We start from the raw sequence: 26,934 nt of genomic DNA, 5'->3' as shown, positions 1-26,934 counted from the left end.
TGCCCAGTTCACTCACAACAGAACTGAATCAGGACACAAGGCACAGAATAAGAGCTCCAGAAGATGTCCTCATCTCTATCTCCGTGAAACTGTGTTGACTACATGGCAAAGAGGATTGAAATACTGTGTGTAATCTTCCAAGTTGGGTAAAGGTTGTTTATGATGGATCTGCATGGGTCCGGTTATCTCAAGAGCCTCCGTAGGTGGCAGAGGAGACAGAACAGCAAGTACGTGGGTTTGAAGATGCAAAGAACCGGGAGCCAGGCTTGGAGGCACACCCTAGCGCTGGGAAAGGAAGAAAGCTTCTCCACTGTAGCCCCCAGGGACACCCCCGTTCTGATTTTGTTCCAGAGACAGCTGTGTGGACCTCTGGTCTCCGAAGCTGTAAGATAAATTTGTGGTGATTTATCATAGCAGCAATAGGAAGGGAAGCCGGAAGTAGTTAGTACTTTACAGCTCAGGCCTTAGAGATCTTAGGAACTCAGTGGGAAAGTGATGGGCAGGGTTACCTAGACGGGTCGTCATCTTGTGGCGACCTTCCTGTGTCCCTCTGACAAAGTTGCCCCACGTTCCAAACTACATGACGGGTTTTTTTACTTATTAAAATTCATGACTGTGTTTTCCTAACACGTGCCCTTTTGCTTTTACAAGACAAGTCGTGGCATGAGTCCATTCCTGTCTCCACTCATTTCTCCCAGACCTTGCAGCAGCGATCATGGCTGATTCATGCACCAAACTGAGCAAAGGCCCTCCTGACAGCTGGGAAAGCAGAGACCTCCTGAGTCTCTGGAGATGTTTTGGGGGAGACCAGCCTTCGATTCATTAGCATGAAGGAAGAAGACCCATCCGCACCAGGATGGGCAGATAGACCACTGAGGGCCCGATAGAGCCAAAAGGCGCAGGAAAGACAAACTTGGTGACATTTTGAACTGGGATACCTCCTTTCTTTGCCCTAAGACTTTGGCACTTCGCCCTCTGCACCTTCAGGTCTGCGGCCTTTAAACTGTTACGACTGATACCATCACCCCACTGGCTCTCACCTTTCTACCACTGCCTTCTGTAGGTTCTAGGCAGCCAAGTATGAGACTGTCTACAAGCACAAGTATCAGTCTCTAGAACTGGTCTGGCGTTGGTAGCATTGTTTTTCTGACCAAGTCTTTCTGTGAAGGCCTGGCCGGGCCGGGCTCCAGCTCCCACCCTTCCTGCCTCAGCCTGCTGAGCAGCTGAGATTCCATGCATGTACCCCCACTGCTGGATCCCCTGCTGGACTCTACTCATCTGTATCCTAACACGGATGCATACTTGGTACTTAGAATGCGACTTTTGCTGCTTCAGAGCCCTTGCTAGGGCCCAGGTGGGATCTCGCTGGGGCTATGGTTCCCCAGATCCAAGGTTCCAAAGTTGGATCAGGCCTGCAATGTCACTGGAAACATAACTAGAGAAGCATCCATCCCCAGGCCTGTTCTGTTGCTAGCAGCATTCAGTTCCTTACAGGCTATAGACCTCAAGCCCCTGGCTACAATGCTGGGATTCCAATCCATACTTAAGATCAGCTGAGACATTTATGGACTGAACAATTACTGGATTCCAAGACTTTCCATTGTGAGACAGCCATTTTTGGATGAGCTGGATCACAGCCTGTGAGCCACTCTAATAAATCCCTTTACACACACACCACACACACACACTCATACTCACATGCATGCACACACACAGGCACACACACACACACACACACACACACACACACACACACACACTCATGTTCATACTCACACGCACGCACACAGGCACACACACCCACATGCACGCCCTCATTCTATTAGTTATGTTCCCGTAGAGAACCCTGACTAATATGTACTCCTCTCCTCTTGTCAATTGTTATCTATAATTTGCTTGTTTCTTTACCTATTATTCATTGATAAGTGCACAGTTTGGCACAGCAGTGCTGGCATGAGGCATATGGTTCATGGGTCGGCAAATGAGTGTGCTGGATTATGATGGAGATTCTCCTAGTGTGTACGGTACCGTTTGGAGCTAAGCTGAGGATCCAGTTTCATATGTGGTTTCGCATACATTATGCTGTGTGTTACAGTAACTAAGAGTCACGTTTACATCGACATGCACACAACACTGGGTTGCCAGAATACTCATTTGAGGGCAAGTATAACATTAAACAAGTTAATTTTCTTTCTTTCTTCTTCTTCTTCTTCTTCTTCTTCTTCTTCTTCTTCTTCTTCTTCTTCTTCTTCTTCTTCTTCTTCTTCTTCTTCTTCTTTTGTATTTTCAAGACAGGGTTTCTCTGTAGCTCTTTTGGTTCCTGTGGAACTAGCTCTTGTAGACCAGGCTGGCCTCGAACTCACAGAGATCCGCCTGCCTCTGCCTCCCGAGTACTAGATTATAGGTGTGCGCCACCACCACCCGGCTAACAAGTTAATTTTCTAAGTTATACATAGTGTGACTAGCTCAAGAGAAGTCTTAAGTTTAATGTACCTTAAGAAGAATAAGCTAGAATTTTACCCTAAAAATAGTTATTTTTCCCCTCAGTTTGGACATTTTCTCTTTCCTTGTCTTACACAGATTCTGTTCTTGCCCCATTTGTAGATTGGCTGCATAGCCAGCCTCACGGGGTAGCGCTGTCATTGTCTTTCATTAGATTAGAACTGAAACTGTTGTTACGGCACCTTCATCACCAATTACTGGTGACACCTGTGGCTGCCACATGCGGAAGGGACATCCTTCCAAATGAACGTCTGTTAACAAGAGGTAGCATCTGTTAAGCATAAGACACGTGTCTTCCAATGAGAAGCATAAAAAGCACACATGTATTTCATAAATCCCTGAAATTTGCTCTCCCAGTAGGAAGTGAAGGGCTGTTGCACGGGCCGTGCGGACGTATCAACAAAGGAAGTGGAAAGTTGGCTTTTATTGCCTTAATTTCAACCGCAGAAATCCGGGTGCCAACTCATGGTGTCCATAACTTTGATAGTCTCAGAACGTGACTCCGTCTCATATGGACGAGTTCTTGTTATCAGACAAAATGTAAATGTGTATCCTACAACCAAAACAATTTCAGCGAATAGCCAGTGTTTGTAGCCTTCTTCATCTCTGGACAGATAGCCTCAGACTGACTAAATTTTAAGCTAAGTAGATCATAGGTGCTACAGTTAGAAACTGGTCCATGGGTCATTATTCTTAAGAGGGATCTCCTTTATGAGACAAGGATATTGACATATAAGTAGGTGAAGTTATTCCTTCAGTGTTACATGAGAACTCAGCCTATGAGGCCCAGCCTGCAGACTTTGCTCCTTTGCTCCCCGATTGCTGCAAGGTGACCTAAGAAAACCCCTTGCATTTAACACCATGGTTTTTATATAGTGTTGAGACTTTGACATATTATTTCCACTAAACTGGTTCTCAGGCTTCTTATAGACTGAACTGGCCTTCAAAGTGTATACATTAAACTTCTAGCCTTCGCTGTGACTCCATCTGGAGACAAGAGCTCTACAAAGATGGTTAAGGTGAAATGGAATCTTCTAGGGAGCCCCAACCCAACAGGTCTAGTGTCCTTATGAAAAGATAGAGATTCTCCAGGGATGAAGACCAATAAGACGCACCCATCTGAAGGCCGGGGAGAATGGGAACCTGCCAATGGCTCCAACTTGAACTTCCAGCCTCCAGAATCTTCCCAATGTTTAATTCACCCAGCTGGTAGTATTTTGTCTTAGCGACCTCAGCTGATGATACAGGCTAGACCTAGAAAGAGCTTCAGAAATGAGCTCGTTGTTTTCCTTGTTTCTGTCTCTAAAAGCCAGCGACAAAGCCGACCCATTTCACAGAGGGTGAGCCTGATGAGCCACAGCTCTCAGTCATTCTGTGAGAGGCGAGAGCTGTGCTTGGCTGACTCAAGTATGATCAGCTAAGGTGAGACTCAGCAGCTCCTCTCTCGGTACCCGCGCTTCCTGCAGCTTGCTACAATCTTAGCACCGATTTAATGTCTGGAGCTGTATTTTACTTTGGAATCAGAAGAAGGCAGAAACACATGAGGATTTAAGGCCAGTTTTTGTCGATGAGAAACCAGAGCTGTGAATGAAAGTTGGCTTGGAAGATGGCCACCAGCTTGAAGTACTAAATCTGCAATGTTCTCCTTCTGACAGCCTCAGTGTCAGGAGCAGCTCACAGCTTACCAAACAGGAGAGGATGGATCAAATTGTCTTCCTATTCGCTGTGACATGGAGTCCCTGCCTTGGCTTTGGATGCTCCTTTGATGTGGGAGTGATTTCTTTCTGACCTGTTGCTTTCATTGGTTAATTAATAAAGAAACTGCCTAGGCCCATCTGATAGGCCAACCCTTAGGTGGGTGGAGTAAACAGAACAGAATGCTGGGAGAAAGAAAGCTGAGTCAGTGAGTCACCATGATTCTTCCACTCCAGACAGCCACAGGTTAAGATCTTCCCTGGTAAGCCACCCCATGGGCTACACAGATTATTAGAAATGGGTTAGATCAATATGTAAGAGCTAGCCAATAAGAGGCTGGAACTAATGGGCCAGGCAGTGTTTAAAAGAATACAGTTTCCATGTAATTATTTCAGGTAAATCTAGCTGGGTGGTGGGACAAACCCCGCTGCTCCGCTCTTATTACAATACTCCTTTGTTTGTCTGTCCCACTCAAGCTACCTAGAATGATGTCACAGGCCTTTTCCACACCAGTGCCACACACAGGGCTCCTACCTAATACCTGTCAGGTTGCAAAGTTCATCTTGAATCCCTATCCCCTGAGAACTCTGAGAACTCATGGAGACTCTATCATGCTGATGTTTTGTTTTCTTTTGTTTCTGCCAGACTGCTTAAACAGTTTCACACCAGCACAGGTGGCACCTTTTCTCAGACACCCTCAGGCCCACGGTTGCTTGGACAAAGTCTCTCAAGGCTGGTGGGTACATGAAAGCAGCCTTGCGTAGCACAGCGCTGAGTCTTAGAAGCAGGCAGATCTAGACTACAACCTCGCAGGCGTTACACTTGAACTGGGTAGCTTGGCCAGAAGTCACTTAACCTTCCAACAAGGAAATTGTTGTTGGTGGTTGCTTATCTGTTTCTGGCTGTCCAGACTCGAAAAAACTACACAGAAACTGTATTAATTAAATTATTGTTTGGCCAATCACTTAAGCACATTGCAAGCTAGCTCTTACATCTAGAAGTAATCCATTTCCATTATTTTATATTTTACCATGAGGCTCGTGGCCTACTGGCAAGCTTCTGGCATATCTGTCTCTGGCAGGGCTACATGGCGTCTCCTTGACTATGCCTATTATCTCTCTCTCTCTCTCTCTCTCTCTCTCTCTCTCTCTCTCTCTCTCTCTCTCTATATATATATATATATATATATATATATATTATTCCAACCTGGCTATATTCTGTTAAGTTATTGGCCAAAAGCAACTTCTTTACTAACCAATAAAAGCAAACATATACAGAAGGACTTCCCACATCAGGTAATGGCAACCATTTTCCACCGTCCAGGGTAGAAATGAGGGCTCTCCACGGTCCTCTTCCTTCAGGCACGTCAGTTTCCCCTCTACTGTCACTAACACCATCAATTATATATTCCCATACACTCTTCAGGCACTCATTTGTGGTCTATGATCTGTTAGTTCCCCCCCCACCCAGTGCAATGACTCTTGAAGGCTCTCTGGGGTGGCTGTCTTTATCATACAGGAGTAATTCAAGGCATTTAGGAAATGCTGTCCTAGCTTGGGCAATTTCAAGTTTTGGGAAGGCTGACACTTCAGTTGCTATCTACAAAAGACAAAGGGGGTCGTGTGTGGGGGAAGACCAGCAGCCGTGGGAGGGTATGAAGAAAGCTAAGATGCTGTAGGACTGCCTCCAGCAGAGGCCTCAGTCTGGGCCACCGAAACCCTGCATGGAGCTACTGTCTGATCAACAGCCAGTGCAGACAGTCAGGTGGCTGGAAGTCAGAAACCAGGCTCTTACGGTCAGTTGCCACTGAAGTCAATTGCGTGACATCACACTTCTAGGAAATCAGCCCAGTGTAAAGAAATGCCAGGAAGAAAGTTGCACATCAGAGCCCTTAGGAAGAAGGTAATCACTCAGACTCCAGCTAAGACCTCAGGATCCAGGATTAGGTCTTGGTTTTGAGAAAACAGAAACAGCAGCTTTGGGCAAGGTCATAAAGACCAGAAAAGGCTTTAGTCCAGAGGCCAGATGTTTGCCTGGGCTCTCAGGAGGCAAAGCAGACATAGATCCATAGTAACAAGACCAATTTCGGATCCCACCAGCTGGTCACCTGGGCCCTGTCCTCTTCTTTCTGCCCCTTCAAAATCAATGGGCCACCTGGGAACCTTGGCCTGAAGCAACAGCCAAGGTAACAGGCTCTGTTCCCAGGAAGGCTCCAAACTCCCCTTTGCTCACCCTTTGTTCTGTGTCTACATTCTGGGCATCTCTAGCGCTTGACTCAGTAAATTGTCTCTCAAAGGTCAGCCCTTCAAATGTGTACACAGTCAGGCCCCTACAGACAGACACTTAGCTGAAACTGTGCAATGCTTGGAAAAGCCCCTGCAGCCTTATCCAAAAGGCCACACCCTGTAACTCAGAGCTGGTCTCTGGACAGACCAAGGCTGTCTCAGGACTGGACAGGGACCGAGGTGGGCACTGGTTGAGCATCAGTGAGCTCATCTGGAAGAGCCAGGTCGCCAATGACAGACATTCTCTCTTCATCTGTTGGGAGACACCATGAACTGGAGAATGCCCGCCCTTGAGAGTGACGAGTTTAATTTTCAACTCCAGGCTCCTGCCTTGGCTAGCTTCCTTAACATCTAAAAAACGCCATCTGCTTGACTCCCTATGCCCATCTACTTGATGGGAAAATTATCTACTCTTCTTTTTAACCAAATATTATGAAGGCAAGGGTTAAAGATGTCAAGGACTTTTTCACTTTTCTAATATCTCTGGAAAGGACTGAAACTTCCCATCATCAGGAAACACATCTTCTGTCTTACCTCTTAGTCTCTTTTGGAAAACTTTTAACATGTTCCTTGACGTGATTTCCCAAACAGTAAAATGAAGGTGGCTCTATTGGTACCTCATAAATAATAATAACAATTAGCTCTCATTGTTATTATTAAATCTAAGGTGGGCTAGCCACCAGGGGGTCCATAGTGAATAATGTATATATGTATATATTGCTTAAAAGCAGAATAATTTCCAAAGAATAATCTCCATACCACAGAATGAAAAGAAGTACTCCCTACAGATTTGTTCTGTAAATAGCTACTTTTGTGTCTCCCAAAAAGTTAGCCACATTTACTATGGATGGGGCTTCTGGCACACTTGAAAGGTATCTCAGCTCTTTACCTCCAAACTTCTAAATAAAATCCAGGGAAAGGAGACTGACTCTTCATAAACCTCCAGGGACTCCTACTGCACATAGCCCCCCAAAATTCCATAAACTAGCAGGACTCTTCTTGACTGTCTCACAATAACTCCCCGGCCTCTCCTTCCACTCTCTTAGGGGTATTGTCTGTGAGGATCTACTCACTGAAATCTGAAAAATATGTTGGCACCGCACAACAAGACAAGTGGCCCTGTCTTACACTAAAGCATATTTCAACACATCTATGCCAACACCGAGAGTTACTTCAGTGAGATGTTCTGGGACAAAGAACATTCTAAAATGTTCTGCACTAAGAAAACTTCTTCCCTGGAGCAGACAGGCAGCTACTCATGAGACCTTACCAAAAAGCTCGCTTTTAATGGAGGACTTTCCGTAACTCTTCTTTCTGGGACCCTCCTAAAGCCACCCCGCTCAGATCAGCCTCCTCCCCATGCTCAAACCACAATCTGCTAAGACATTCCGTGAGTGTTTAATGCCTTGTGAGCTTCCGGGATCCTGAATGCCTACTTCCATGGTGTCTACGTCTTTACATGGAGGGTGGGTCTGTCTTTATGCCTTTGGCCAGACACTAGGATCTGTATTTGTCACATGGCCTGCTGTTGCTAATCCTGGGGCCGACCCTAATTCTTGGAGTTCTTGACCCATTTTTTTTATTGTAGGATAACAAGTATCTTGACTGTAATCTATTAATTGAATAATTGAATAAACTTGTTTCCCTCCAGCGCAGGCACACTGTTTGCACACAGTGCCATCCCAGGCCCTCCAGCTACGGAAGGCCTGCCAGATATGTTTATTAAACCCCCTGTGCTTGGAAAGAACACAGAAGCTGTCATCCCGAGCAATACAAAAGTGCCTATCTCAGCTGGAGATCTCGCTGTTATGAATAAAGGAAGAGTTTGTGGTACAGTTTTGAGATGTAAAGAGAAAAAGCTTCCCCACAGTGCAAATGTGTTGTAACCCTCAGGCGAGAAAAAAAAATATTGAATTGTTGCTGGCAGTACAATGTAATTACTGAGTTAGTGGCGGTTATGTTTCTAAGCTTCTTAAGGTAGAAAATCACATTAATTTGGCCTTCTCCAAAGGACATTCCAGGTTGTTAAAATGAACTGTTGAAACATTTCTCACTAATGAACCTGGCCAATGAACAGCCGTTTTCACATAAGTCAAATGCTGGACAAGTTGGCAGCCAATGGGGAGACGCGCTACCGAGGAAGGCTTTGTTAGCCAGCACTCACACTGCCTTGGGATGCGCTTTCCAATTCCCGCTGTTCAGACATTTGACCTGGGCTGGAAAGGAGTGGGAGGCACGAGGAGACAACAGTGCTGGACTCACTGGAGGACAGAGCCACCCATGGTACGCACCCAAGCATTCCAAGATGCTATCTTGTGAACAAACAGACATTCAGCTCAAGAAAAATGGTGTCTTTTGTCTTTTCCCTGGTTCCTCAGAGCTGCAGTCATTTCTCAGGGTCATAGGGGACCCTGGCTCAGAAAGACATCATCCTACTCTCAAACAGGAAAGAAGTCAGTGGCTCTGTCACCCAATCTCAGATGCTAGGTGACCCTGCAGGAGTCTACCACAGTTTCCTGCAACTCTGTGTCGCTGTAAAGGGTCTCAGTGAAGTGCCAGTTTGAGAAAAGTACCCGTTCTTCCTAAATGGCAGCCTCCTCTCATCCTGGGTTACTAGATAGGCTCGGTGTCCTGACGCGGGGAAGATGCTTTTCATGGTTAGGTGTATTTGCCTTGCCTTCTCCTGGGTGGATCGGGACAATGTGTTTAACAAAGGGCATTGGTGGGCACTTGAGTAAGATGCAGGAACCCGAGGAAGCATGTTACACAAGAGAAAGTGTTCTTCAGTGGAAGAAGTGTGTTACAGTGGGGAAGTGTGTTACAGTGGGGAAGTGTGTTACAGTGGGAAAGTGTGTTACAGTGGAGAGGGAGGATGTTGAAGCCTGACCGCAATGCGCTGAATTCACCAGACATGCAGATACAGGTGAGTCTTAATTTCTCTGTAGCAATTTCAATATCTACAAACCAAGTTTAAATTTTTTCATTTGTATAAATTAGGCAGTGTTTCAAAAAAAAAAGGGTAGAGATACATGACAATCAACAGATCAACATGTTTTACTACTGACACTTTAAGAAATGTTTATTTAAAAAAAATCAGTGAATTAGGATTGTCTTTATTGGTTTTCATTTTGAAGGGGCCTCTTGAGCCTGCCTGTTGAGGCTTGCCAGAGGCTCTGCCTGGTTCGGAGAGACCAAGACCTGGTTTTCCACTCCCCAGGGTCTTTAGCACCATGTTTAGGAGTGGAAGCTCCATGACTCTGTTGAAGGTGTGCCCCTTACATTCCGAATAGTCTTCTGAGCAGGCAGAAAGAGAGAAAGGCAAAGGAGTAAAAATCTCATCTGTGACATCAGCTTCTTAGGAACTTTAGAAGACAGGTTTCCAATAGCCAGTCAACCCCCTTTGTTATTGTGATTAAGGAAGCCTTATGCAACACCCAGACTATAGGACACAGCCAAGTATGGCCTTGAATTTGGAATCTCTTGCCTCTACCTCCTGAGTGCTAGGACCGTAGTTATGTGGCAGTCTGCCTGGTTTTAGGTAGCACTGGGAATTGAACCCAGGGCTCTGCAGGATAGACGGGCATCCTACCGACTAAGCCCTATCTTTCAAAGGGAGAGAGACAATGTCTTATGACCAATCAAAAAGCTGAGTATTATTCTTGGAGGTACTTCCTGTATTTATTAGCTGACTGCCTCTGTATGGCAGTCAATGGGCAGACATAGCCTGTTTACGGAATGCAATGGTTCTGGAGGGGAACGGGACAGGGTGGGCTGAAGTCACAGAGAAGCTGGGTTTCATAGACGTCACCACAATTGCTCAGGTCATGGCGTCTGACTTTCTTACCACCACCATCAGCACAGAGATAAAGACTTTCCTCCTTGCCTCTTGCTGATTGGACAAAGCTTCCCAGCATGCTTTGCAGCACTTCGTGTAACCATAGTCCTTTCTCGAGGGAACAAAAGCAGAGAGAATTGTGTTCTACACTTGGTATTATTTGCATGGCCCAATAAAGCTATCCTGCTACAGATGTAGCCTTCGATAATTTATTGATGTAAAAGTGGCCTCAGGTACCAGGTTTTTTGGCAGCTGTTACCCTGTCAGAGTACACTGTAGAACATGGGATCCATGAATATTTTATGTGGAGAAGAAATGGAAAATACAGCTTTCGCTATATCAGTTCCCAGTCCTGGTCTTCATTACTGAAATATGAATTGAATCCCATCTTTGAATTTGATCAACCCAAACTGTGAAAACTGAGCACTGCCTAAATTGGATTTCAGCAGCGAGTTGATTTGAGCCCTAATTTTTGTCTAGCATGTCAGTTGCTCCTGTCTGCCTGGACTGTAGGGTGGCTTTAGTGACTCCCGTGTAAGTGGAAGCTGTAGACTTCACTGCTGATAGGCTGGTCTGGCCCTTCGCTTTCTCTTTTCAGCAAATTCACTGTGTGAGGAGTTGTTTAAGCTTCATTTATGCAGTTCTGAGGTCACCACTCTGTCAAACACTTCTCTTCCATTGTTGGGTTATTAAAATGTGAGTTGGGAAGTTGAGCCTGTCCCTTTTAGAATGAAACACTTAAAAATAATAATAATGAAAAGAAGAGAATTTAAAAAATTGTGAGTTTGATATCTACAGTACTTGTGAGTGGTGTGCTTTTGATCTTCCGGGCCATGGGCAACACTGAAGACCAGTTCCCCATATCTCCATGGTTCACCCTTTCATCACTTGCAGGGCAGTGGTCAAGTGATTTAGGCCACTGCAGACTGCAGCATCCAGAGTGCTGGGGATCTGTGAAGTGTTTGCAAGCTGCTGTAGGATTTGTGGCTTTACAGATCCACCTGGGGCGTCGTTGAGTTCTACACCCTGTAAACCCCTGCACATTGCAGGGATTTGCCACTCTTCTCCGAAAAGGCTGCCCCGGAAGCCTTTCACTCTAGCTCAGGTGCTTTGCTTTTGTGCTTTCGTTAGATTATGGTGTCTAGGTTTTGCATATGTTGGGGGGTTTGAATTTTTTAACCTGTCTGTAATCCCATCTTGTCTGATGAGCCCCCAACTCAGCCTATCTATATCTTTAATTGATGCTCTCGGCAACTCTGTGCGCTAAATTGCAATTCCACAATCTACCTGAGAGACAGACAGTTCAATCAATGTACAAGTTACTCTACTTATTTTAAATAAATGCTTTTCAGGTTTAGTAAACACCATTAGGGGAAACATGGTGGGTTTAAAATAAGGTAACTGATTTATATTTCTTCAAATGAAATCCCTAAACCCACTTAGGTAAGGAAATGCTCATATGAACCCTAGAAAATCACTTTTTGTGTGAAGTGGGTCTTGACTTTCAGAACCATGTAGTTGATCCAGATGCCTTTAGCGACAATTGACATGTATGTGTGCCCTTGCTGGTAGCTGACACACTCTGGTACTATTTGTAAGGTTCCAATTTTAGAATACCAAGATAGCCTTCCGCTTCTGATACTATACTTAACATGTATCTATCACAAGCTTAATTAATATGACACTAAGCATTTGAGAACTCAAGAGCTCTACCTTTTATTCTTTTGAAACATAGATGTAAAGGGAATACCAAATAATTATTGAGCTTAGTGGATAATTGTGGAGGGTTTTGTTTAACTTCCAGAACTTCCTAACTGTAACCATAGCTGCGGAATGGTTCCCGTGCCATTTCTGAGGGATTTAATGCTTGGTGATTTTCCTGCTGCACTCCAAAAAGAAAAGAGGCTGCATCGTACTCTCCTTGTGCCACATTCTACAGGGATGTTTCCTTAGCACAGGACTCCTTCAATCACTGGGCTGCTTTGTAACATGAGGAGCCGCTGCCTGTCATCCCGGCCACCCCACTAGCTTACACCCGAAATAATCACACAGAAACTATACTAATTCAATTACTGCTTGGCCCATTATCTCTAGCCTCTTATTGGCTAACTCTTATATCTTGATTTAACCCATTTTTATTCATGTGTATATCACCACGAGGTCCTGACTTACCGAAAAAGATTCAGCATGTCTGATTCTGACTGCTCCATGGTGGTTCTCCCTGACTCTGCTTTCTTCCTCCCAGAATTCAGTTCTGTCTTCTCTGCCTACCTAAGTTCTGCCCTATTAGGCCAAGCAGTTTCTTTATTAATTAAATAAACCAATGAAAACAACACATAACAGAAGAACCTCCTACACCACTGCTTGAATGCATTGCTTGAATAAATCAAGCAAACAAACAAATAAGCAAATAAGCAAAGCCCTTTTGTTTTCTTCCTGGCTGGTCCTTCCTCTTTGTGGTCCAGGCTAATATCTGCACAGTCTCCAGCAAGTGCCTTGGTCATCAGTTTCTTGGGCCTGCAAGGCTGGAGTTACTGTTTTCCCATGGATGATGGAGGAAGGTCATTGGTTAATTAATAAAGAAACTGCTTGGCCCTGATAGGTTAGAACATAGGTGGGTGGAGTAAACAGAACAGAATGCTGGGAGGAAGAGGAAGTGAGCTCAGATGCCATTTCCTCTCCTCTCCAGGGCAGACGCAATGAAGCTCCGACCCAGGATGGATATAGGCTAGAATCTTCCCGGTAAGCGCACCTTGGGGTGCTACACACATTAATAGAAATGGGCCAAGCAGTGTTTATATGAATACAGTTTGTTGTTATTTCGGGGCATAAGTTAGCCAGGTGGCCAGGAGCCGGGTGGCAGGAATGCAGCCCACAGCTCCTTCAACACATGGATCTGATTAGGAATTCAGTACCAGCTCCTCCAGCAGTGGTTCTCATTTACCTGAAAGGACATTTGTCTGATTCTCAAAAGATAGGGTTGGCTGAGGGTGGGGACACCAAGGTGGTACTACTACATTTAGTTGACTATGTGGGCTTTGAAATCAGACAAAGGTAGAGCAAGCAGTTAATTACCCGCCTTAGCCCGAGTAAGACTGGCCTTAGTTTAAAGAACCACCCTGTGTTTAATGGGATAATAAGGAGAATTAGTTCTTTTCCCTTCTTTTCTTTTTTGTGGTTCTAGGGATGGAGTCCAAGTTTCTGCACAGGCTGGGTGAATTCTCTGCCACTAAGCAACACCTGCAGACATTCGTGGATTATGCGACAGATTCTCACTGTGTTGCCCAAGATGTCCTTGAATGCTCAATCTCTCAGCCTCTCAATTTGCTGGGATTCTACCACAGCTAGCAATGAAAACTGTATGAGTTGTTTTGAAGATCAGCTATATCGTAAGCAGGAAGGCTCAAGGCACTTCTGAGTGAACGCACGGCAGAGGACAAGCAGTCTAGTTCTGGCTCACCACACTTCCCACGGTAGCAACTCATTCAAACACAGGTTGACTAAGAGAGCTCAAAAGAAACAAAGTAATGGACCAGGTTTACCACCCAAATTCACCCTTATGTTTTGGATGGTCTAGTTAATCTGTTGTCTGGTCTTATGCTGTTGTGCACAGTTAATCATGCTTATTTGGTCCTAAAACCCCCAAAGCCACTCCAATAGCTGCCAACTTCCTTTAATGCTGATTAGCAAGAGAAGGATGAGCCTGGCATCTAGACATTATAGTTGGTCACAGACCTCGTGCTTGTCCGAGGCACGGAGGGACAGGTCAGTCACTTAATTTTCCTTATGTATGCTAAGAGACTGGGGTGGCACTTTGAATATAACCTGTCCCTCATAGTCTTTGCTGCTCAGTTGGGGATTCTGGGTGGGTAGGTTTAGGGGGTGTGGCCTTGTTGAAGGAACTATGCCCCTGGAGAGTGGGCTATGAAGTTTCCAAAGCCCATTCCATTGCCAGTATGCTCTTCCTGCTTCCTGCTTGCAGTTTAGGAGGTGAGCCCCCAACCCACTGCCTCTTCTCGGCCATGATAAACCAACTGTAAGCCCATATAACCTCTTTCTTATAACCTGCTTTGGCCATGGTGTTTTATTAAAGCAACAGAAAAATAACACAACCAGGAGTTGTGATTTAAACAAGATTTATTCTATTTTTATTTATGTTGATGTGTATACACGCACACATGCATGCAGCTGCCCGTGGAGGTTAGAAGAGGGTGATAGATCCCTGAAACCTGGAGTTATAGGAGGTTGTGGCCCATTAAGTGTGGGTACTGAAAGCCAAAATTGGGTCTTTTGCAAGAGCAGTATGTGTTCTTAACTGCCAGGTCGTCTCTCCAGCTCTGCAAGCATTGCTGGGTATAGAGACACAACGGAACCTTCTTTTATTAAAGGCAAAGAGATGCTTACACTCTTATCTAGTGGGACATCACCATACAAGACTGCATAGAGACAGGAAGAAATGCATGTCTGCTGGCTGTTGACCTATGAAGGTGCCCACACCTCACTTTGCCATTGTATCATGGAAATGATGTCCCTCCTCCCACTTCTCTCAGGGATGGGAGGAATCCCAGGAGTAACCTCTGTGGGGTGGGAAGAATGCCCATTGCAGAGTGAACCCTGGAATGCTGAGTGAGTTCAAGAAAGAGCTGTGTAAGTTAGGACACGAACCCTCTGAAGCAGAGTGACTAGTCAGTGTAAGTATCGGGAACATACACACATACTTATTTCTATTTTCCTTCTTTGGACAGAGCCTCATGTAGCCCAGGCTAGCTCTATACTTGCTGTGTGGCTTAGAGGATTTCAGGAGTGAGCCACCACTGAAAAAGGACTAAATAAGAATGAGTAACTGTAGAAGCATTGGAAAAGACTACAGAAAGCCAGATCCCTTAAGATACAAGGGTGACTCTGGGTGGTAAACCAGGCCCACCTTATGTGGTGCTAAGGATCAAACCCAGGGCTTCAATCTTACTAGGTAAGTACTCAACCACCTGAGCTACATTCCTGCCCAAATGCCAGTAACTGACATTCCAGGAAGATAACTAGAGACAAATTATGACTCTCTAGATCTGGATGTGTCTGTGAAGTTGTTTTCTACACCCTTCTCTTTACATATGATGGTAAATCTTTGATTCGATTTCCTTTAACATTGCTTAGATTCTAACTACCATTAAAAATGATCAAATTCACAAGTATCTGCTTTGAAGAAAACTTCTTTAAAGAAAAAGAAAGTTTCTCCCAAAAGATGTCGGATAGTTTAGTTTTCTTTTTTCCTAAATCACCAATGACAAGATATTATCCTTCTCCTTCACGCGCAGATCAGTCACTGTGGTCACCAGCTGCCTGATTTGCCCTTTAGCAACCTTTCCCTGGGCCCCCGATCTTTTTGCTCTTGTTAGGTAGCCTTACATCTCTCATCAGGTCAACATGCTGTGGCAAAGTTCACATTTGGACTTGTCTACTGGCTCAGTGAAAAAACATAAAGATGGAAGGAGTGGCGGCAGAATGATGATTTTAGGGGCAGGAGAGATAAAGAGACTTCAGTGAAGAAATTGCCCAAAATTACCCAGTCTTCCAAATGGCCAAATTGGTGAATTTTCTCCCTACTGTGACCAAGTACACAAAAGCAGCAACTTTCAGGAGGAAGAATTTCCCTTGGTTTCTGATTTCAGAGAGTGGAGTGTGTCATCTGGATGAAGATATGGAGGAGCACATGGCTCTAAAAATGTGTGGCTGAATCTCAGTGGGCCCAGAAGTAGAGACCTGGAAGCCGAGGCTAGAACCAGGGTCTGACGGCTGAGCTGTAATCCATAACTCCCATCCCTATGGTTCTGCATCTGCCAGCTAGATCCCGATGCTGAAAGTCCCAGCATCTCAGAACAGCGCTAGCAGATGGGACCAAGTGTCGAAACACCATGGGGAGAATTCTCACTCAGACCCTATGGTGGCCATGACAAAGGACTTGAGTGAGACTCAAGCCTGAGTATTGGCACTTCCTGACACAAGATATTGGCAAGGGACTCACAGCCTCCATTTATGCTCAACACAAAACCTTTCTCTAAAACCCCCATACTGTTCCTCTAGGCTGGTATTGTTTGGAATAGTCGGACATCTTTGACGTACTCAGCAGACGAGGAAATCACATGGCAGACTTATACCCTGTATGCATCTTTAATGAAGGGAAATGCACCTTTTAAAGAGTGGGTCATAACATTAAGAGAGAAAATATTTTGGAAAAAATTAATTTGACTTGGTACTAAATTCTGTTACATGTTTTTGTACACTTGTGTCTAGGTGAATCACAAATGTTAGGGAGGTCATCTGGCTTCCACTGTGACATCCAGACTCAAGGAGGAAAACCCTGTCTCAAAAATGAGAGAGAGAGAGAGAATGAGGGATAAAAGGAAGAATGGGGAGGGCAGGAAGAAGGACAGGGAAGGGAGGGAGAAGGTCAGGTAAGGGAAAGATGGGAAGAGAGAGATACTTCATTCATGAAATCAAATTATTTTTTTGTTCAGAAGTGATGCTATCTGTCAGAGCCTTAAATTTTCAACACAACAAAGGGAAATTATGGCTAGGTGAACTCTGGGCTATGGATTGAAGTTTTGTAACAAGGGAGCTTCCTAATTCTAATACCCCCTTGATCTCAGGAGGAGTGAGAAATATTGGGGATGGTCTGTGTTTTCAAGTTCCATAGAACTGGACTTGCTTATCCATTCAACGATTCCATGTGATCTCGGGCTCCAGCGACTCTGCCTTTCAAACAGGGACCTGGTAGTTGGACCTTTAAGATTAGCTAACATAGAGCCCTGAACCCTGGCCCATAAGGTCACATTTCATAAATAACCTGCTGACATTCATTCTATTGTAGTAAATATGCTGCCATCATCAGAATCATAAACATAATGTAGGTATTTTAAAATGTGGTAACTCATACAATATAGTCAGTCTCACAGAGCCTCCTCTTGGGTTTCTTTCTTCTTCTCCTTCTTCTTCTCCTCCTCCTCCTCCTTCTCCTTCTTCTTTTCTTCTTTTTTTGAGTTGGATGGTGATGGAGATCCAGTTGGTCAAATGGGACCACCTCAGAAGCAGGCCCTGAAGAAAACATTGTGGTTCACCCCCTCCAACAAGAGCTCAGGTTAGGTTCTGAGCCTGAAGGTTATCATTTCTTTAACCAACACAGGAACTTTTCAAGTACACGAAGGGACTCAGACATTCTGCGGCACCTGCTGAAAAGTCTCTCATTTCCAAACAAGAGTCCCAGAGTATAGGAAAGCAGAGCACACCACGGAGATAATGAAGACTCTGGCAGAACTGTGTGAGCGTCATCCAAAAACAAACCCTATATAAATATAAACAAATACTTAGAAGGCATCGTGTTGTTTATCATTTAGTTACACAACAGGAGTGAGCTCTTGCTAGGGTCCAAGACCTCCTTAGCTAGAACAAGGCGTGAACTCCCTGCTCTTGTAGAGCAGGCCTCAAACACAGAGAGTGGCTGGCTTTGGTTTCTTTTTTTTGTCTAATTTCCCATGACTCTGTTCACCTTCTTTGGACTATATTAAAAATATGTACTTGGGAGGCAGAGGTAGGCAGATCTCTGTGAGTTCAAGACCAGCCTGGTCTACAAGAGCTAGTTCCAGGACAGGCTCCAAAAAAACCACAGAGAAACCCTGTCTCGAAAAACCAAAATAAAATAAAATAAAATAAAAATAAAAAAAAAATAAAAAATAAAAATATAGTGGTGGAAACTACTGAATCCCTTCACATCCCCCCTTAAGTGGTATTTAAAAATATTTAATATTATAATCTCCCCAAAGCATTGTCTTTTGGGTTAAAAGCTAAGATTATGGGATAACTGGTAATAGCAAAGGCTCTGTGTGAAATAAAGACTGTTTCTTTCTCTTTCCTGAGTCTGGAGGGAGGACTGTGGTTCATGCCTCATAGGCAGCTGGGTTATCCTCAGCATCATTTGTAACAGGTGCTACAGCTTCTCACTGATTGCAAAGAGCGAAAGTGTGGCAAATGACTTTGCATGAAGGAGATGGCCCATCTCTGGTTCAAGGGGAACCTCAGAGGTATGCCTAGCTGCAAGAGAGGCCAGGAAATGTAGTACCCAGATGGATGGTATTGCCTCACGGACATGCCTGGCTGCATGAAGACTTGAGAAACAGACCTCAGAGAGGCTGTCAGTGTGTGTCTAAACAGTTTCCTATTGCTGAACGTAGAAGCAGGAGAATGGAAAGTTGGGGCAGGTAGGCAACTCTAGAATAGTCTTCTCTAGTTTGGCTATAAGTCTGGCTCTATTGGGGATGATAAAACCATGGAGACCCAGTTGTAAATACATTATTTATAAGCAGGGAGCTTAGTACCAGGAATCTTTATTAAATAACAAACCAATGAAACAGTGTGTAGTATGAGCTGCGGGCCTGCTTTTCATCCCGCCCGGCTCCGCACGGCTAGCTTTACACCAGAAATAACAACACACAAATTGTATTCTTTTAAACACTGCTTGGCCCATTACCTCTAGCCCTTACTGGCTAATTCTGATATCCCGATCAACCCATCTCTAATAAACTGTGTAGCACCGGTCTTACTGGGAAAGATTCAGCATGTCTGACCTGGCGGCTTGCTTCATCGCGTGCGTCTGCCTCAGAGAGCAGAGTTATCGCGTCTGCCCGGGAGAGGGGAGCATGGTGTCTCTGAGCTCACTTCCTCTTCCTCCCAGCATTCTGTTCTGTTTACTCCTCCCACCTATGTTTTAACCTATGAGGGCCAGCCAAGCAGTTTATTTTTTAACCAATGACCTTCCTCCATCAACAGTGCTAAAATCAAGTTTGCCTCATGGACTTCTGGGATACTTTGGACTTTTTCTGTCAAAAGAATGTCCAGGCCTGTATGAGGTCTGATTCTTCAACTAGGCAGCATAAGGCTATTGCAGCAAATTGCCCACGAAGAATTGAAGGATGTCATGCCCGTTTCTTCCCTTGGATCAATATACATTGATCTCAACCCCCCAATAATGAATTAAGGGTTTGTTTAGATCTTGTCTGGAACCTATCTTAATAGGTAAGAAGACTAATGATTGGAGCAGTTCAAGAGCTTGCCTGAAGGGGCAGAGGAAAGACTCCTTGAGGAAGTGTGATGAACGTTGTTTGAGAACAGTAGGAACTCCTATCAGTGCACATGAGTGAATGGAGGAATGTGTGCAGCTAAATAAACATGATTGACAATGGAGGAAGCCTATGGGAAGACCTGAGTAAACAAGGAAGTTGTAACTGATTGGTAAACAGGTGGAGGGGAGTCACCTGGGAGTCATTACATTGCCTGAGATTCAGCCTTTAAATGGGCTCTGCTGAGTGAGATGCAGTTCATCTTCCCTGGGCACCAGCTGGGCTTTGCCGATAAACATATCCTGACGAGAACACGAAGGCCCTCTGGTTGAAGCACTGCTCATCCCAGAATCTGATCAGGTCAGGTCACATCCCTTCAAAAGCAGCCTAGCACAACTCTTTGAAAGTGCCTTTTCCTATTATTAAGACAGGGGCACTGTCTTGCCGAGCTGTCTTTTCCTGCACCTGGAGAAGGGTTTCGTGAGTCACCTGTGCACAGCCTGACAGCGGAGCAGTTCATAAGGTCACAGCCCCTTTCTGGCTCTAAAATCCTGCCCATTCTTAGAATGAGGGGTATTGTTTCATCGGAAGAAAGGTAATTAGATTAGAGGCACATTGACGAGCTGCGGAGGTGTCTACACTAGCAAACAAAGGAGAGAAAGGACGACAAGAAGGAAGTGAAAACACGTAATGAAAGCCGCGGAAAGTTGACTCTCCACACATGAAGCTATCTGAAGAAAGCCAGAGAAAAGATTTAATTTGCTTCTCCAGACCTCAGAGCACTGATTCCCAACCTTGGTTTCGTGACACTGCAGGATGTCCCCAATTATCTCAACAAATGTCATAAAATGTTCCAAAGAATCCCTTGAGGTGAAATTAGTTTTATTTCATTTAAAAATAGATGGCCCACGGTTCTCTCAGAGCAAGGCAATCAGATGATTGATCAGCTTCCCCCAGCCTGAGAAAGCTCAGAGAGGGCTGATGGAAACACACTGACATTTAGGACGCAACGTTTGAAATACTTATCTAGATTTTTTTTTTATCATCTAGTCCCTGGGAATTTCTTTCTTTTTTTTTTTTAAAGTAATAATAGTGATGAAATAATGTTCGAGAAGCACCCTCCCTACAGTGGGTATACTTGAAGGAAGACGAGGTTCAGGAGCACGACCCTGCCACAGAAATTGGTTCAGTCACTCAACTGAAGAAGAATCTTGGTCTCTTCTGGTTTACAATAGTAAGGACACTAGCAACTAGTGACTTATCAGAGTTATGGCATCAGATGAGATTATTTATATTTTATGTATGAGTGTTCTGCATGGCCAGAAGAGGGCATCAGGTCTCACTATAGATGGTTGTGAGCCACCATGTGGTAGCTGGGAATTGAACTCGGGACCTCTGGAAGAGCAGCAAGTGCTCTTAACTGCTGAGCCACCTCTCCAGCCCCTGCTTTCTCATTTAAGGATGGAAGAACAACTGATAGAAATCCTCTGAATGGCGATGATGGTGACAATGGTGGCTCTGTGTGAGGAAGATGTCTTGTGTGATGATGCTGGCCCCAAGTACAAAGACGAGCCATGTCGGCTGCCTCTGAAGACTACCAACCAAGCCTGAACAAAGAGCCACAAGCCTTGCCGAGTGATTCTGGGACTCCACCAGCTGTGCATGGGTCAGATGTATTTCTTTAACGTTTGAAAGGGACATAGGAAAGTATTCCAGTCAGCAAGCTTCGAGGGATCCAGGGATCCCATGGAGCAGGATAGAGAGTGCTTCCCTCTGCACAGGACAGTATAAAAATATCAGAGAAGACCTCCAAAGGACCTAAGAAGCCAACCTCTGCTCCTTCCATAAGGACCCAAGAAGCTAAGACTCTTTATCCTATCCACGGCCCCCTACCGGTGGGACTGTAACTACAGCTAGGGGCTGTGGTTCTCAGCCAGTCACATTGCTCTCTTATCCCTTCCAAAACAACCCCAGGGAGGGAACTGGATTTTACCAACCTTCACACTTTCCCTGGGTTGATTTGCACTGAAACAGATAAATCTCAAATATCAACCCATTTTCAAACGGAGAAACTGGGTTCCAGGATGTTTAGTTTTCTACACAAGTGCACGGAACCTTCCAGGAAGTAGGTTGTGTTTTCTGGGAGCCTTGAAGCCATGGTAAGCAGGGGTGGAGGGGATGGGGGGGGTGTTAATGAGACATGAACATAAGGTTAACTCCTGAATATCAGCCAAGAATTAGGCCTGGCTGAGCAATTAGATGCACGCAGAACTTTGTTCGGCCTTTGTCTGTGTGCTGGGAGGAATCCATGGCAGCCCTTGAACAGCACCCAAAACCAGTTCAGGTAAAACTGAGTATCCAAGGTGCTAACTTACAAGACCAGTAAATTATTTGCTTAGAAAAAGCTGCATATGTGTTCAAATGCGCATGCGTCTGCCGTGCATGTGTGTGAATAGGCATGTGAAGGTCAGAGGTCAACCTCGTGTCATTTTGCAGCCACGGTATGCTTTGTTGTTGTTTTTTTAAGGCAGTCTCTGTCTTTCTGTGCTGCTGTCCCCTCCTCCCACAGAAGTCTCTCCTCTATGCCTTGCTTGTTTGGTTTTTACTTGTGAGTCAGAACCTGTCATTGACCTGGGGCTCAAGGATCTTCCTGTGCACCAGTTCTGGGGTCAGAGGCACACACCGTCATCCTGGTTTTCCCCCCAAGAGTTCTGTGGAGCAAACTCCATTCTTCATGCTTGCAAGGGAAGCGCATTATCAACTCAGCCATCTCCCAGTCCATCCCTCTTTCTTCTTATTGAGTTTATTCAGAAGACAAACAAGCTACCTATCTGGCTCCTAGGAGAAAAACAACAACAACAACAAAACCCCACAAACTTAAGTTCGATTTCATGCCATTTTTGTGCTCAAACATCTGATTGGGCATTAATTAAGTGCTTGACTATTTGACCTTGTCCCCTTTCCCCTAGAATCATGGAATCACAAGATTCATCCCCATCTCCAAAGCAAAGGTTCTTTCTCCACTATCCCAGTCAGACAGACAGCGTCAGCCTGGCCACACTCAGCCACGGTGCTGTGTCTGAGAGACATCACCATCTCGAAGAAGAAAGAAGGTTTGAACACAGGCTTGTGGAATGAGAACACAGCCACACACCTGAAAGATGTGTTTTGCTAAGCCAGGCTCTGTCCAAGAGTCGGCATCTCCACTTGCCAACCCATGCAGGCCGCTCTGTAGATTTGCCTCTCAGATACTGTTTACACACCAGACAGGAGGCAAAGGCTGTGAGGGAGCTGTGGCTGCGTGCAGTGCAAACACAGCAGTTTGGGCAAAACAAACAACAGAGCAACAGAGGAGAGAGCCAGCCATGCCTGCCCCACCGTCTACTCGGAGGAAAACGCTGTAGGTAAGGAAGTGCCTGAGACGCAAGGCCACTGTCAGCCACCTTTGTCTACTCATCTTGAAGGTGCATGCGACAGGGACGGAGCAAATCAACTTTTCTCGGAACGAGCCTTCCTAAAAGGACAGGTGCTGCCGGCCAAGGTGTAGCCAAAAGGCGAAACCGGTCCAAAGGAGAGAGAAAAGGGCAGTGGGCCATCTTCATGCGTCTTCGTCACAGGAGTGACCAAGAGCATCACTGTCTAGCTTCTCTGAAGGACCAGCTGAAGCGGAGGCGTTTGATCTTCACAGTGCGTGGAAACGTGTGACAGCCAAAAGTCCTCATGTTTATTCCTTCAGCCTTCTGAATCCTGGAAATGGTTTGGGAGAAAACAAACCCCAAAAAACAAGGCTTTTGTTGTTGTTGTTAATCTATTCGTCGCTTCTGTCAGGTTGGAATTTTGAGCACTATCATGAGGCATAGCGCAGCGTGTTTCTGAGTTCTATTTAGAGCTATTTCAGAACTTATGACACGGTTGTTATGAGAATTAGGGGACTCAACATTTCTCTCCTTGTGTGTCAGGAATTAGCATATAAATATAAGTAAAAATCACATCTGCTTTCAAAGACTGTGGGAAAGGTGGAATTAAAATGATGAAAACAGAATGACATTTCTAACTCTTTTCAGTGGAAAAAAAAATCACAGATTGAAAAGTAGATTTTCAGCGGATTTGCTGTAACATCTACCTTCCTCCAGAAGCCCCAGAGAGCTCCATGTATCCTATCAATCTTGTTCATTTATTTTTGCAGAAGAAAAGGATGTGCTTAAAGGGGGCTTTACCATTTCTTAGCTATGATTCTGTGAGCATTACTGAGCGTGTCTTTAGATACACAGAAAGAACTTGGTAGCATCACCCACAGCGGCTCAGGGGCTCTAGGTGCCTGGACCATCTGGGTTGCTTAGAGCCTTGGGAGGTGCTAGGAAACGGTCAGGCTGTTGTGGATGACTTCATGTTCTGGCCTTTCAGAGACTTATGCTGTTTCAAGTACCAACACTGGATCCATGACCACAAATACGTGTCCATAGGTAATTTTCTAAACCTTCTTAATACTCTCATTTTATATTTTAATCACATGGCACAGAGAACGTTATTAGCCCTCTAAAATACACAGACTAATAATCCACAGACCATGTGGTTTAGAACATGATTGATTAATAAAGAAAAGGCTCCCCCAACCCCGCACAGAGTTCTTAATATTAAGGCGGTTATCAACGTTTTCTGCAAGAATATCTTCTGTTTGCTGAGTTCCTCCTCTAACCCTAAAAATAGCAGTTAGCGATTCCAGTGAAGAATCTGTGAGTCCATGAAAACTGGCAGGGAGGGAGGAGCGGTCGGGCGTCCAGGCAGAGGAATTGCAGGGAGGAGTGCTGGCCCTTTGTATGGGGGCCTCTAAATGTGCTCTAGGTAACATGGGTAGTTTAGGCTGAACCATATGGGGAGCAGTTTTGTTCTGTGGCTTAACAAATTTTAACAAAACTGTATTTTATGAGCACTTTATAAACTGAAGGACATCAGGAAAATTGCCTGATTAGTGTCACCAAGTGACCTGAGAATACAATGTTAGAAGCCAGAACACTACGGAAGACTGACATTAATGGCTGGTTATACTTCCCTTAAGAGCTTAATAATCCTTGACGAATAAAAAAAATTCTCATATGAGGAAGAAGTAAGAAAACATTCTAGAAAGTAAACAACATCCGACAGAGGACTCAAAAGACCCATCACGTGTCACGGGGAAGTGTCTATCACAGGAGCTCCAGAAGAGGTGCAGACCCACTGTGTTTAGGGAGACAGACATTCCTCTTTCAAAATATAGGACACAAGCTTTTGATATAAGGCTTACGGATGCTGAGGTAAGAGACGGGAGGAAGCTTACATCCTATCTTAATGTTAAATGCAGACCAATGTCAGTTTTGAGTCTAATATATGTGTGAAAAGGCACCATCCATACATACTAAAAATTGACACCGCAGGGTTTTGTGTTTTCTTATGTTTATACCATGGGATCCTAACTACAGTTTCTCTTTATTTGCCTTCCTGATTCCTATGTGTTCCTGAAAAGAGTTGATGGGTTTTAAATTTTTTTTAAGATTGCAATTCTTAGAGAAGTAACCAACAACCACTCTTTCTTATTGATTTTTATTTTTGAGATTATAATAGCATATTCAGATCTTTTCCTTTCTCTGTTCTTCCCTCTAAACCTTCCCATGTACCCCTCTTTGCTCTCTTTCAAATTCATGGCTTCTTTTTTCATTAATGGTTGTTACATGTGAATATACATACATACATGCATACATATGTGAGTATATATACATTCCTAGTCATGCCCTGCTCTGTGTAAGGTTATGAGTGTGTGTTTCCAGGGCTGACCACTTAGTAGTAAGTAACTATTAGTGTACTCCCCAACCGCCACATTCCTTAGTTGTTGGTATTTCTTCCCCTGTCCTCTTCAGCATGTCTTCTGTTGCTGTCCTTGTTTAGGCCACCATGTTAGTGTGATTTCATAGGTGTAGCTTCTGACATTCCTAGGAGATGCAGTCTCATATCAAACTCCCAGATCTTCTGGCTCATAAAATCTTTCTGGCCCCTCTTCTGCGATGTCCCTTGAGACTTTCTTATGCCTCAGGGCAATCAAAGCCATGTGCTCTGTCCTGATGTCATGTGAGAGACACATCACAACATGGTTGAGCATCATTTTAGGCTGTCGTTGTGTTTGGGGACCCTGTCAAGAAAAGAGAGCTGCCTAGAGGTCTGAATGCTTTAGGAGGAGACGAGCTGGGAACTGGGGGAGCTAGGTTGTTTCTATAATATGCGTTGGTCCTCACTCTTCCGTGAGGAGGCGCAGCGTTGAAGCTCTCACCCACAGATCAGCTCCCTTCCTGGGACACATCTCCTCTTCTTTCTACATCACATGCCTATCCCTTGTGCAGCTGTGGGGGATACACACGCATGAGCACATAATTCACTCATATATATGTGTCACTGTGCACACACCTACATACATGTATGTATGCATATGCACGTGTGTGGATGTACATACATGTGCACACACATACGTACACATGCTCATATACACCCACAAAAAATACCCTGTAGTTTGTCATGCCTTCCTCTGACCTGAGTGGTCTGGGGGCTTCCAGGGTAGCCTTAATTTCTTAAGTGCTGCGTTAAGTTGAAGACAAACATTTTCACTAGGAACTTACAGCCCAATAAAGCACACAGTAGGTGCTCAGCTTTGTTCTCCAGGGTGTAAAGCACACAGTAGGCGCTCAGCTCTGTCCTCCAGGGTGTAAAGCACACAGTAGGCGCTCAGCTCTGTCCTCCAGGGTGTAAAGCACACAGTAGGCGCTCAGCTTCATCCTCCAGGGTGTAAAGCACACAGTAGGCGCTCAGCTCCGTCCTCCAGGGTGTAAAGCACACAGTAGGTGCTCAGCTCTGTTTTCCAGGGTGTAAAGCACACAGTAGGTACTCAGCTCTGTCCTCCAGAGTAGGGATGTGGTGAAGCACAGAGTCTGGAGTCAGTAGCCTCTGGTTGCTTCAAGCTTGGGCTTGATGAACTTGGGCACTCCTACCTCCTCTCTGTTTTATCCAAATCAACTGGTGGCCGGCATGGGGGAGGGGTTCCCAGACTGTCTTTCCAAATCCTTGTTCCAATCTAGAGTTTCTAATATCATAGTATATATTGTTGATTACTTTCCTGTAACTGAAAAATAAGAATGGTGTCATACATGCCTGGAAAATGGAACTAAATCCAAACAGTTACAATAAGTCTAAGGTTTTTTCCTTCATCTTGATTTTAAATAAAGATTGCCTTAAAGGTACACAAATACACACACACACACACACACACACACGCACGCACACACACACACACACACACACACACAGACAACAGGTGCCTTTGTACGTCTCTTTTTCAAGAAGCCAAAGCCAATAGTGGTATTCTATTTCTACTTGAAAACAAGACAGTTCTTCTTTATTTACTTGCTTATATTCCAAGACATAATCCACTTTTCATACTTAATGAAGACTCCTCAAAAGCTGCTGAAATTTCATGTAGACAACATTGCCC

Source organism: Microtus pennsylvanicus, chromosome 16, assembly GCF_037038515.1.
Source record: "Microtus pennsylvanicus isolate mMicPen1 chromosome 16, mMicPen1.hap1, whole genome shotgun sequence".
Taxonomy (NCBI): domain Eukaryota; kingdom Metazoa; phylum Chordata; class Mammalia; order Rodentia; family Cricetidae; genus Microtus; species Microtus pennsylvanicus.
The sequence above is the reverse complement of the archived record's forward strand: the minus strand, read 5'-3'. Positions refer to the sequence as shown.